Below are 15236 nucleotides of genomic sequence, written 5' to 3' on the forward strand. Positions count from 1 at the left end.
TGCACCGACTACACTGGTCTCTGATCTCTGGCCTTTTGCCTCGTCGCGGGAAATGAAGAAGGGAAAAAACGGTGCCGTTTTCCCGACATGAAATGATGGGCTGCTGTATGATGGGCCAGCTTTTGGGCCTCCAAGTGTTTTTGGGCCACTATGCTGAAATTAAATGTGGCCTTTAAATATGAAATGAAATAGTTTCAGGTAAGATTAAATAACTTATTAAATTAAATTGCATTTTCTTTATATTTAATAAGTTACCCAAAATGAAAAGAACAAAATGGCATTTAAAATGGCTAATAAGTTCTTAACAAATATATATTAAAATTCACAAATTAATTTAACAAATACAATTATGAGTTAATCAAATCAATATTTATAATGATTTTATATAAATTAAGTAAAGTAATCAACTAATAAAGATGACATTCCAAATAACCATGAATTCTTTATTTATGTTCAAAGATTTCATGAGTCAATATAAATAGAACCTATGTTTTCCACAGCCTATACAAAAAATCAATCTCAAGCCTTTTATTTTTCTCATACTTTTCAATTGTTCTTCAATAAAATTTTGTTGGTATTCTCGACAGGTGCATAGTCTCAGCAATTACCCTTTTTTGTAAGAAAAGAAAAAAGAGTAACTCATTTTCATTCTTCTTAATCTTTAGGTACAAATACAAAATCTCGATACATAATGTTAATATTCCCTAACACGTAATCTATGCCGACAAAATTTATGGAAAAGGTGGCAAAATCTGTGGACAAAATCTATGTTCGCAAAATCTATGGAGAAAATCTATATCGGCAAAATCCTGCAGGACCCAAGACCATGTTGCAAAGGTATTTTTTTTTATTACATATTCATTTTCTAAATTTTAATTCCATCTGTGTGTTATATTTAAATATGTATAATAATATTGGTACGTATTTTGTCAATAAAATTAAAAGGAATATAAGAAATATATTTTTTAAGTTTAACTAGTGTATAACTCAATGCACACACTTTTTCTAGAAGCTATCCTATCCTCCTCACAATAATTAATTCATAATCCTGAAATTTCTTAAATTAAAAGCAAGTGTTTTCGTTCGTTCTCCATATAATTCATTATTATTTTTCCAGCACTAGTTTTCTAATCCTCAACAATGGAGTCCAATGCAGGTATACCAGTAAACGAAGCCCAACCTAACAATAACGAATGGCTGGTGTTTCACTAAACATTGCTGCCATTGTTGGAAGCACTAACGAACGAAGCAATAATGGGCAAGTACATTCAATTTTCACATTATCCTACTCATTATCAGATGAGAAGTTGGGATGTGCCAAGATTTGGCGAAGAAGATGAAAAGAAATCAATGGAGTATATTATTCATCTTAAAAGAAGAGAAGCCGCGATCTAGGCCATTGAAGAATTTAAGAGAAACTGTATTTCTTAATATTATCTTATAGACCTTTAAGTCAGTGACGATCATGACTTTATTTACAAAGATTTTGTTAAGTCGATCTCGATAAAGTATTTTAATAACCAAATAAGAATTTAGTTCAACCCTAAATTCTTCCAAAATTACATATAATATTTAGTCGATACATGCATCTAAAATGAGTATATTTGTTATATTAAGCCCTGATTGACTATTTAACTAAACATTACCCTTCTAAATTCTAGTCCATGAAAGGAGATGTTTGTAATTTTATTTATAATTAAATCCATCCTCACCATTATCATTTACAAATTCATGCCTTTTCTGGGGATAATGTTTGTTATCATGCCACTAACATTTTTCAAAGTGTGAATTTTCTCCGAGTTCAACATTCAATTTTCTCTCTTGGAATTCAAGGTGTTTTACGATTGACCAATACATATTAAGTCCATATATTATTTAATAAGATTTATAATCTTCTTGTTTCAAGCCCAATCACGAAAACTCTTCAATAACTAAAAATAGAAGACCTCCATTAATACATATATACTACATCTAAAGTGTAATAAAGTAAAATTTTCAAGACTTATTAGAAAAATAAAGATGATTCATAGAAAATAATCTTTTTGACGAACTAATTCTTAAGAAAAAGATAGACTGATACTAAAGTACAATATTTTTTTGCCGAAATCTTCCTTAAAGTTAGGTAGACAACTTATGTGAGTAAAAAATGCTTAGTATTTTACCGCACATATACTGCTAATTTATAATATTGCATCAGTTTTTAAGTAAATTTCCGTACAAATTTTTATATGCATAATATTTTGAATATTATTCTCAATTACATGTATATATAGGATACAAGCTATAAATTTTTTTGGAGGCTAAAATCGTATCTCAATGTATATATATATATATAATCCTAAATCTGATACTTTTTGGCATGTAAATATTTTTATATAGTCTAATATTTTTTTTAAAAAAATGGTTAGTAACTTGAATTTAATAGGATTGGATTCATTATTATAAAAGTATTGCTATTACGCTTATTTATATAATTACATATTTTTTATCGATAAACCCTTAAATTTATTAATATCATGAAGAAGCTATTAACAAAAATGAGACTCATTGATTAATATAGAGAGTAGTAGTACACATTTAATGATTAACCAAAAAAAAAAGGATATTTATATCTTTATGTATGTGTGAAAGGGAACAATTTGGACATGTACATTGTATATATATTACACATACATGTATATTAATTTCAATGTATAAGATCTGTTCTTGTCCCTTCATTTGTTATTTATTTACCATTTGAAATAAATAACAAATACAATTATGAGTTAATCAAATCAATATTTATAATGATTTTATATAAATTAAGTAAAGTAGTCAACTAATAAAGATGACATTCCAAATAACCATGGATTCTTCATTTATGTTCAAAGATTTCATGAGTCAATATAAATAGAACCTATGTTTTCCACAGCCTATACAAAAAATCAATCTCAAGCCTTTTATTTTTCTCATACTTTTCAATTGTTCTTCAATAAAATTTTGTTGGTATTCTCGACAGGTGCATAGTCTCAGCAATTACCCTCTTTTTGTAAGAAAAGAAAAAAGAGTAACTCATTTTCATTCTTCTTAATCTTTAGGTACAAATACAAAATCTCGATGCATAATGTTAATATTCCCTAACACGTAATCTATGCCGACAAAATTTATGGAAAAGGTGGCAAAATCTGTGGACAAAATCTATGTTCGCAAAATCTATGGAGAAAATCTATATCGGCAAAATCCTGCAGGACCCAAGACCATGTTGCAAAGGTATTTTTTTTTTATTACATATTCATTTTCTAAATTTTAATTCCATCTGTGTGTTATATTTAAATATGTATAATAATATTGGTACGTATTTTGTCAATAAAATTAAAAGGAGCTTCGATTACAAAATAAGGAATATAAGAAATATATTTTTTAAGTTTAACTAGTGTATAACTCAATGCACACACTTTTTCTAGAAGCTATCCTATCCTCCTCACAATAATTAATTCATAATCCTGAAATTTCTTAAATTAAAAGCAAGTGTTTTCGTTCGTTCTCCATATAATTCATTATTATTTTTCCAGCACTAGTTTTCTAATCCTCAACAATGGAGTCCAATGCAGGTATACCAGTAAACGAAGCCCAACCTAACAATAACGAATGGCTGGTGTTTCACTAAACATTGCTGCCATTGTTGGAAGCACTAACGAACGAAGCAATAATGGGCAAGTACATTCAATTTTCACATTATCCTACTCATTATCAGATGAGAAGTTGGGATGTGCCAAGATTTGGCGAAGAAGATGAAAAGAAATCAATGGAGTATATTATTCATCTTAAAAGAAGAGAAGCCGCGATCTAGGCCATTGAAGAATTTAAGAGAAACTGTATTTCTTAAGATTATCTTATAGACCTTTAAGTCAGTGACGATCATGACTTTATTTACAAAGATTTTGTTAAGTCGATCTCGATAAAGTATTTTAATAACCAAATAAGAATTTAGTTCAACCCTAAATTCTTCCAAAATTACATATAATATTTAGTCGATACATGTATCTAAAATGAGTATATTTGTTATATTAAGCCCTGATTGACTATTTAACTAAACATTACCCTTCTAAATTCTAGTCCATGAAAGGAGATGTTTGTAATTTTATTTATAATTAAATCCATCCTCACCATTATCATTTACAAATTCATGCCTTTTCTGGGGATAATGTTTGTTATCATGCCACTAACATTTTTCAAACTGTGAATTTTCTCCGAGTTCAACATTCAATTTTCTCGCTTGGAATTCAAGGTGCTTTACGATTGACCAATACATATTAAGTCCATATATTATTTAATAAGATTTATAATCTTCTTGTTTCAAGCCCAATCACGAAAACTCTTCAATAACTAAAAATAGAAGACCTCCATTAATACATATATACTACATCTAAAGTGTAATAAAGTAAAATTTTCAAGACTTATTAGAAAAATAAAGATGATTCATAGAAAATAATCTTTTTGACGAACTAATTCTTAAGAAAAAGATAGACTGATACTAAAGTACAATATTTTTTTGCCGAAATCTTCCTTAAAGTTAGGTAGACAACTTATGTGAGTAAAAAATGCTTAGTATTTTACCGCACATATACTGCTAATTTATAATATTGCATCAGTTTTTAAGTAAATTTCCGTACAAATTTTTATATGCATAATATTTTGAATATTATTCTCAATTACATGTATATATAGGATACAAGCTATAAATTTTTTTGGAGGCTAAAATCGTATCTCAATGTATATATATATATATAATCCTAAATCTGATACTTTTTGGCATGTAAATATTTTTATATAGTCTAATATTTTTTTTAAAAAAATGGTTAGTAACTTGAATTTAATAGGATTGGATTCATTATTATAAAAGTATTGCTATTACGCTTATTTATATAATTACATATTTTTTATCGATAAACCCTTAAATTTATTAATATCATGAAGAAGCTATTAACAAAAATGAGACTCATTGATTAATATAGAGAGTAGTAGTACACATTTAATGATTAACCAAAAAAAAAAGGATATTTATATCTTTATGTATGTGTGAAAGGGAACAATTTGGACATGTACATTGTATATATATTACACATACATGTATATTAATTTCAATGTATAAGATCTGTTCTTGTCCCTTCATTTGTTATTTATTTACCATTAGTTCAGAATGACAATTAAGAAAAGGAAGAGAATCAAATATTTAATTTCATATTTAGAATTGGTAAATTTTCAAGGTATAAGATTTGTTCTTGTCCTTTTATTTGTTATTTATTTACAATTAGTTCGAAATGACAATTGAAAAATAGGAAAAGAATCAAATATTTTATTCTATATTTAGAATTGGTAGATTTTCAATGTATAAGATTTGTTCTTGTCCTTTCATTTGTTATATATTTACCATTAGTTCAAAATGACAATTAAAAAAAGGAAAAGAATCAAATATTTAATTCCACATTTAGAATTGGCATATTTTTAAATGTATAAACATTGTATCTAGTATACCAATTTAAGTTATGTGTATTAGCTTCAAATTTTGCATGGTATATACTTAAGTACAACTTCAGGTCTATAGCACTTATTACCATCTTATATATAATTTATGTAGCTAATATTTTTCACTAGACTTCTGTAGGGGTTACTAAAAATCTAAAGCCTATAGACTATAATCCAATGGTGATATTAGAGATGTTGGAGATAGAGTCAGACGATCAACTCTATGAAGCTTCACATTTGAAAGGGAAGAAGAAAAAAGCAATGATAACAGATTCTAATTTGGAGTTTTAAGATCAAGGCCCTCAACACTTCAAAGAACATGTAGTTCAAAACGAGAAGATGAAGAAAAATGTAGAATTTTGAAAAGGAAATGAAAATCAAATAAATAGAAAAATAAAGTTGATTGAGGGAGAAAATAGTGAAGGCCTTAAAACATCATAAGACAAAGCAGGTAAATTTACATATATTCAATAGTTTCACTTGTACATTTAATAGATCTCATTAAATTTTTTGACATAGATATAAAATATCAAATAAATTATTATATCTTACATACTTATATTATATACGTATATATATAATTGCAGGGATTATAGATGCAGAAAAATATCAAAACTTCATGAAGGCACTTCCATTACCTGAACGAAGTACATTATGTCTTCCATTCAAGAGTTGGCGGGAACTCGCAAAAGCAATGACAGACAAGTACAATCAATCTCTACGTTATCTCACTCACTTTCAAGTGAGAACTGGGATGTGTCAAGATTTGGTGAAGAAGATGAAATGAAATCAATGAAGTCTATTATTCATCCTAAAATAGGAGAAGCCACGATCTAAGTCATTGAAGAATTTAATAGAAAATATGTTTCTTATGATTATCTTGTGGGTATCTGGGAAACAAATGATGATGATCCTCTTTACGAAGATTTTGTTAAGTTGATCTTGACATTGTGCCCAGATGCTTAGTTTTAAGCAATTGACATGTGGTGATGATGAAAGGGCAAATTGTTTAGTTATTGTTATTTTTTGTATACTTACTACAGCCAATTTAGCCTTTGATAAGGGTTTGATGGTCAGAGTGCCTATTCAAATTAGCAACATCTATTGTTTCTTTATAAAAAATTTTTATGGTTCTTGTGGTGCTTTAAAAGCGTTTTTGTGCTTCATGAATCGGCATTTTACATTTTTTTTCTTTTATGTATACACACTAATAATTAAATTTAAGTATAAAAAATTTAGAAAATTTTCTGCATAATATCATTTAATTATTATATATATATAACAGTTAATTACATTGATGTATTCGTTTTGCAACATATATAAAAAGAAGGATGTGATCTTCTATTATTCTTCGACTATCATAGATAAAGTATATTTAAAAAAGCTTCAACAGAGTTCTTGGCAATGTAAAACATAGAGAAGGTTGTTAAGTAGTCATTATAAATTAGAAGCTATGTTTAAAAATATTAATGTATATGTATAATGTATCTCTTAAATAATAGAATGAATAAATTATACCAAAAATTTAAAATGACAGAAAATATTTTAATTAAGTATTCATAGTTTAACGTAATAAGCTGACCAAGTTAAAAACATAGATTCACTAAATCTTACGCTGAAATTTTTCTTTAATAGAATGAGGAATAAGGATTTAGATATATATACCAATAGAATCTAACAAAAATCTCTCCAAAGTTGGCAAGGTACCAAAAATGGATAGGGAAAAAAAGAACTTTAGGAGTAGATTTGAAAAAGAAATGAATTTATTCTTTCAAATAGTTTCTCAAGACAAAGAAGATGAACAAAATAAACTTATTTATTCAATATAATTCCTTCAACGTCAAGCTTGTTTCTTTCTTATGGAGCATAAAATAATTGACAAGAATAATGTCTCAAAATAAATCGCATTTTCTTTGTATTTTCACTCAAACATGAAAAGAATACAAATAATATTTTAAATAGCTAATAAATTCTTCATGCACGTAAATTAAAATTCAGAAGTTAATTTTATTATAACTGACGACCCTAAAATTTGTAATACCCAGCTGAGTACAAAAAAAAAACTATGGAATATATATATGTATATGTATATGTATATATATAATTAAACAAAAATAATTAAAGAAAGACAGAAAAGAAGAACCCAGAGTGTACTCTGGGAGTAGAAGAAGAAAACACGTGGCCATATATAATATATATATAATTAAGTAACAGAAAAAGAAAAAAAAAGGAAAAAATAGAAAGAGAAGAGAGAGGGCCGAGTGGTATCGACGGGAGAGAGAGAGAAGGGTCGCACGGTGTTGCACGACGCTGCAATTGAACGAGAAAGAAAGAGGAGAGGAATTGCCATCGATTAGAGAGATAAGACACGCGGTGGGTAGAGAGAGAAAGAGAGAAGAAAGAAGAAAGAAGAAAGAAGAAGAAGGGAAAAAGAAAAAAGAAGAAAGGAAAAAGAAAGAATAAAGAAAAAAAGAGAGAAGAAGAGGAGCTGCGAGAAAGGAGGAAGAAGAAGAAAAAAAAAAAGAGAAGAAGAGGAGTTGCTGGAAAGGAGGAAGAAGAATAAAAAAGGACAAAAAAAGAAGAAAAAAAAGAAAAGAAACAAAAAATAGATGAAAAGAAAAGAAAGAAAGAAAAAAGAAAAAGAAAAGAAAAAAAAAGAAAAAAAAAGAAAAGAAAAGAAAAAAAAAAAGGAGAAAAAAAAAGAAAAGAAAAGAAATAAAATGAAGGAAGAAAAATGGAAGGGTGGCGACCAAATTGATGTTGGTGCGCCACATGCGACGATGTGCGCTGATTTGATCATTAGGGCCTGGTATTTTCAGTAACATGCGTATAATGCGCGTGGTGACGTTGGCGACTGGAATCGCGTGTCCCAAAGTAAAATTCGTTCCTAATTTTGCGTAATGTAATTTTTAAAATTATTCATAATTTAATTTGTGTTTTCTATTATAAACGAAAAAAATTATCCAAACTATTTGGATTTCTGAGAAGATCATAGACCGAGGTAGAAAGGATTTCCAAAGCTTTTCCGATCACAACATAGGTGAGAATTATGTGTATTCCGTACAGAGACATAAATTATATGTTTATGTAAATGTGTATAAGTATAGTGCATTGTGTGTGAATATTTAAATGTATGTGTAGTATAATAGGAATATAATTAGCATGTCTAAATTTGTATTTATTCGTGTTCATGTATGTGTGTGTATATATATGTTGTTATGCATGTGTGTATACATATATTAAAATGTACGATTAATTTGATATGAATCGATAAGAACAGAAGAACAGAACTAATAAGAACAAATACATGAATAAATATGAATATAATATGTTGTGTGTACGTGTTTAAGTATGAATGTGTGCGTATGTATCTGTAGAAATTGTATGTGTGAATATAAATATATATTCTGTTTGAGACATATAGTGAAGATACATGTTTGCATTGTAATATATATGTGTGTGTATTAAAATATGTGTACATATGTTATATATGTGAAATGTATAACCAGTGTGTGTACGTTTAAAATTTGGGTGCATTGCACTGGCTGTGTGATCTGGTGCAAATGTATAGTGCACTGTACTTACAGTGTGATCTAGTACAGTTGCGCGAGAAATCTGAATATCTTGTGTTGGTTGTGTGATCTGGTACAAGATGATTCAAAAAGTATTTTGAAATGTATGGCCCTTACGTGCACAATGATATCGTGTATTTTGTGTGTGTATCTTTATGTTTAATTATATATAGAAATTAAGATCTTAGGTAGGAAATAAGTGAATTAGAAATTAGAGAGATTTGAAAGAGGGTAGAGTGTAAGAACTCTGGATAGCTACTCGTTTAGTCTGAATCGAAGAAGGGAGGGTGCATGTGTGGCTGAAGTTCAGCGGGCATGGTGAACCTGCACATGGATAGAGTTTGGAACCTAATCTAGACGTGGACAGGTGTTTGTGAATGGGTCACCTAGCAAATATACCTGTTGTAGCCATTGTAAAATTTGTGTGTGTGTGCTATTCATGCGATAGAGGGATCCATTTTACCTCTCTTCGACGACGATATAAATAATATCGCGCGATGGTAACCTAATTAAGCTTTAAAAGACTAAATAATGTAAATTTATAAATCTGAGTGGAGTGATATATGTGTGTGAGTAAATCCGTTTTGGTTTGAGGAATCTGTGAATCCATAAGAGTGATTGGAAATGAGAGTAAGAATTATGTTAGAAGAGTGAGAATTAGAATAAGTTTTGTGTAATAATTTGTTTTGTTGTGTATTTTGATTGTTATGTTTTGTTTGACACTTTCTTGATTATAAGTATTATTATATTTTATATATTGCATGAATGTATATACGTAAGTCTCCATTATAGAATCATTTTTCTTACTGAGCTCGTGAAGCTAACCCAAATTCACCCCCATCCAGGTCAAAGAAAGTCAAAGATCAAAGGAATATGACGAAGAAAAATTTATTAGTATTTATTTTAATATTCTAAATTAATTTAGATGTCTCAATTATGTGTAAACAAATAATTATTCAGTTACAAGGGATGTGTATTAAAGTATAGTTTCGCTGCATATTTAATATTTATATGTTCCACTAGTTGAAAATGTTGTGTTAATGTCCGTACCCACTGGCATTAGGGTTCAGGATGTTACAGAATTAATCAGATCAATTTTTATATTTTATATAAATTCAGTAAGACATTCAATGAGTATAATAAAGATCATATGCCAAATTGGTATATTCTTTATTTAAGTTAAAAAAATTTATAAGTCGTAGTATAAATTTAAAACATATATTTTTCACATATTATAAAAAATAATCAATCATAAATTGAATTGTTCTCTAGTAAAATTTAGATAGTCTTTTTTAATAGAGTTAGGGTTTACATTCCTTGCACAATAATTTAGAATGCACAATAAGAATACGGGAATGTCCCTTCTAAAAGATAAAAAAAAATTAAAGAAATAAAACGAAAAGCAAATAACCAAACATCCTAGGACAACCTTCACTAATACTTGAAAGGAGCTTGGATAGTTAACTACTCGCAACCCTCTTGCTGATTGAGATCTGGATCTTGATCCTCTTGATCTGAAATATTTAATGAAAGGGTAAGCTACACTAGCCCAGTAAGAATATCACGCTAATAAGAAATACGGAAAACTGAAGTTTAGTAAAAATTATAAAACAACTAATAGAGCACTTAATTTGAGTAAATTCATTTAATATAAAGAAGACCGTTTATTCAAAACTTACCGTAACAAGTTTTTCAAAACAACTTATGAAGACCCATATCTATATCACTCTTTAGTTTCACACATAAAAGAATAAGAAACAATAACTTTTATTCTTTACTTGCTTACTAGTACCCTTGGGGGTCCATAGGGGTGCTCCCCCCACTCGTGAACCCAATAACCAATTTTAACAATTAACTGGTCGTTCCCATACCTCCTTCGGTAATGGGCGTCAAACATTCGATCACCTCGATACCCCATCCGATATGAAGGTGAATTATATCTCCCAAACCTTCCCGGTAAAGGACTTTCCAGCCTCGTCCGACTGAGGTAACATTCACTGTAGAGTTTCCTATATACCGGGGCCATCTGTCTTTTCCTAGGTACCCAGTAAGTCTTTCACATACAAATTTTTATCAATAAACAACCAACAATGGATACCAATATCTCATATCACATTCACATATCAATTGAACTATATTCACGCTGATGGTATATAACCAAAATAATAAGATAACTCGATAAAATAATTAAAACTATAAAATAAGAACATGTACTATACGAAAATCAAACAAGTGACAGTACAGGAAAATAAACAGGAAATCAAGACAATTGTGAACTAACTAGTTCCGGCTCCATTAGTGACCTGTAATTCTTTTTAGGGTTTTCCAAATTTTCATAAAATATGAAATTATACATCATTAAGCCTCAACTTACTGTAATGGAGAATAGGGTGAGGGATCCTTACTCAGATTGACATTTCGAGATGTCGAGCTGTCTACTACGCCTCTTAACGGGTACCAAGTTCTCTGAATAATTCAAAACACTCGTCACACACCTAATAATATCTCAAAAATCTAAAATTGGTGACCAAAACTCATTCCGACTAATTTTTGAGATTCCAGCATGGTGGCACCACCGTGCTCCGGTCCCGGCTCCGCCGCCTACGGGGGCAGTTCACCTCGGCCTAGCCGGTTTTGGAGAGTTTTGGCCAAATTCTTGAAGAAAAATATGTTAGGGGCCTCGATTGGCTGGAAAATCTAAAAAAAATTGAACCTACTGGCGGGGGGCCTCCGAGTGCGGCGGCTTCGCCAGTCCTCCTTTGTGGTTGAGGTTCTTTCTTCGGCTACTCTGCACAGAAAAGGACAGTGAGCACAATGATTGAAAAATTACATGAAATAAAAATCGAGAAGAAGTTCATCAGAGGAGTTTTGGGGTTTTTGCTGCTGCGTCTCCATCGGGCTTTGTCGGCGATTTTCGACTCACCCGCCATTCCTCTTGCTACGATTTAACCACAGTCGGAATCGAATTTCAAACGGGTGGGAGGAAATTTTACCTTTTTTAGCGGTCGGCAGTGGCTCCAGTGCGGCAGTGATTGGCTGTCGGCTTCCTTCTCCAACGTTTGGTTTTCGTGTGATGCGAGGTATTTTTAACCATTCTGTGTTGATCTGGGCCGTCCATCACGATCGATCTCATTTGTCTGATCGCGCTTAATGAGAAAACAAATATGGACCGTTCATCGCGATTAATCTTGACAGTTCGATCGTGCCTAAGGTAGAAACGGATCTAGGTCATCCACGCATGCGGGATCGATCCTATGCTATCCAATCGCAGAGCACGTGGATCGCCAGTGTGGTCCCCCGCATGGAATTGACGTCAGCGCGCCTGGCCACGAGGCATACTCCGATTCGTCGAGGTTACTAACTGGGCGGTCCTTCGTGGTTGAACTTTTTTTATTTATCCTTTGACCCCCTGTTTTTAATTTTTCTTTTAAAAACACTCCCCGAACTCAAATTTTCATCTATTCTTCCCAAAATTATTTTTAATTTTGTCCCTAATTCATTTTTTCTCAAAAATTCAATCAAATTAAAATAAAATAAATTTTTTTAATTATTTATATATATATATTCCATAATCCATAACATTATCCCGAACCAATTTTTGGATCCGGGTGTTACAACTCTCTTCCCCTTAAGAAATTTGATCTCTCAAATTTGTTGCCTTTTTGATAGTCAAACAGCTGGGGATACTAGGTCCTGAAACTTGATTCCAGTTCCCAAATGGCCTCTTCCTGCATATGGTTCTGCCATAGGACCTTGATAAATAAAATTTCTCGGTTGGAGAGTACTATACTCTTTTGGTCTACAATGCCTACTGGTACCTCCTCATAGGATAGATCCTCTTGGAGTAAAAAGGACTCATGGGATAGGATGTGTGAAGGGTCTGGGTTGTACTTGCGTAATATAGATATCTGGATCATATTATGAACCCTGGATAGATCTAGAGGTAGTGCCAATATGTAAGTAGTCGTACCAATCCAGTCTAAGATCTCAAATGGTCCAGTGAACTGGGGATTTAATTTTTCCATCTTGCCAAACTAACTAATCCCTTTAAAATGAGTGACCTTAAAAAATACTCGATCACCTTTCTCAAATTCCAAATCCCTCCTCCGGAGTCCGCATAACTTTTCTACCTACTTTGAGCTGTCTGAATATTCTTTTTAATCTTAACTATCTTGGCTATAGTCTCCTTCATAAGATTTGAGCTGAATAATTTTCTATCACCCACCTCTTCTCAATAGATCAGCGATCTGCACGAACGACCATATAATGCCTCATATGTAGTCATGCTAATACTTGCCTGGTAACTATTATTATAGGCGAATTCTATCAGAAGTGGGTGCTCATCCCAATGGCCCCTGAAGTCTAGAACACAAGCTCGGAGCATATCCTCTGCTGTGCGAATCGTCATCTCTGATTATCTATCAGTTTGAGGGTGTAATGCAGTATTAAAGGACGATTTCATTCTCATGGCCTATTGAAAACTAGATCAAAATCGAGAAGTGAACCTGGGGTCTTTATCGAATACTATTGACACTACAACCCCACGTAACCTTATTATATCTCAGATATACATTCTTGCTAGCTTATCAAAGGGATTGGTCATCTTGATAGCCAAGAAGTGAGAAGACTTGGTGAGCTAGTTAATAATTACCCAAATGGTATCATATCTTGAGTGTGCCTTAGGCAACCCTATTACAAAATCTATTATGATATGTTCCTATTTCTACCCCGGGATCGGTAATGGCTGAAGTCCGCCTGGGCGTTGATGATCTGCCTTAACCTGTTGACATACTAGACACTTGAAAACAAAGTTGGCTACTTCTCTCTTCATCCCGCTCCACCAAAACCAAGATTGCATACTTTGATACATTTTTGTATTTCCAGGATGTATGGAAAACTTGGAACTGTGAGCCTTTATCATGATGTCCTTTTTTAGTTCACTGTCATTTGGAACGCATACCCTATTATGAAACCTGAGCAATCTATCGGTAAAGACTTGAAATTCTGGATGTACTTCCTGTTTTGCATTTTTGTTGAGAGCAGCTATGGTGAAATCGGTTAATTGGGCTTCTCTTATTCTCTAGATCAATTTGGGTTAGACAGTCAGGTGGGCCAAGTATGCAATTTTCTTTAAGTCCTAAAGTCGTATCTATTGTGCGGTCCCTATTACCCTGCATTCAGAAACCTTTATGTGAACTAACATGCATGCACTTTTCTGCTGAGCGCGTCAGCTACTACATTGTCCTTACCTGGATGATACAAAATATTATAATTATAATCCTTAAAGAGCTCTATCAAATACCTCTGACGCATGTTCAGATCCTTCTAAGTAAATATGTTCTTCAGACTCTTATGGTCAGTAAAAATCTCAAAAGTCTCCCTACATAGGTAGTGGCACTAGGTATTCAAGATATTGATAATGGCAATAAGTTCCAAGTCATGAGTGGGGTAATTTTTCTCATAACTCTTCAATTGCCTGGATCTATAGGCTATGACCTTGTCATGCTGCACTAGAACATAACCCAACCCCATGTAGGAGGCATCACTATACACTATGTATCCATCTGTCCCACTCAGCAGAGCCAATACGGGTGCAGTAGTTAACCGCTTCTTAAGTTCTATAAAGCTTCTCTCGGATTCTACTCAAACTTGACATTCTTCTTTGCAAGTCGGGTCAATGGAGCGGCTATGCTAGAAAGTCCTTCTACAAACCTGCAGTAATATCCTGCCATTCCCAGGAAGCTGCAGATCTCTTTAACTGAAGTTAATCTTTTCCAACCAAGTGCTGCCTTAACCTTCTTAGGATTCACTAACACTCCCTCTTTTGATATTATGTGTCCTAGAAAAGTAGTATGTTCAAGCTATAAGCCACACTTGCTCAGTTTTGTATACAACTTCTTTTTCCTAAGAGCTTGTAGAACCTGAGTCAAGTGATGAACGTGTTCCTCTCTACTCTCTTAATAGACCAGGATATCATCAATGAATATGATGACGACTGGTCTAGGAATTGTTTAAAAACTCTATTCATCAAGTTCATAAAAATGACTAGTGCATTGGTTAGCCCAAATAATATGACTAAGAATTCATAGTGTTCGTACCCGATTTTGGAGGCTGTCTTGGGAATGTCCTCTGCCCTAAATGAGAGGTCTGGATTGACTC

Source organism: Carica papaya, chromosome 8 (assembly GCF_054855325.1).
Source record: "Carica papaya isolate Zhongbai chromosome 8, ASM5485532v1, whole genome shotgun sequence".
Lineage (NCBI taxonomy): Eukaryota > Viridiplantae > Streptophyta > Magnoliopsida > Brassicales > Caricaceae > Carica > Carica papaya.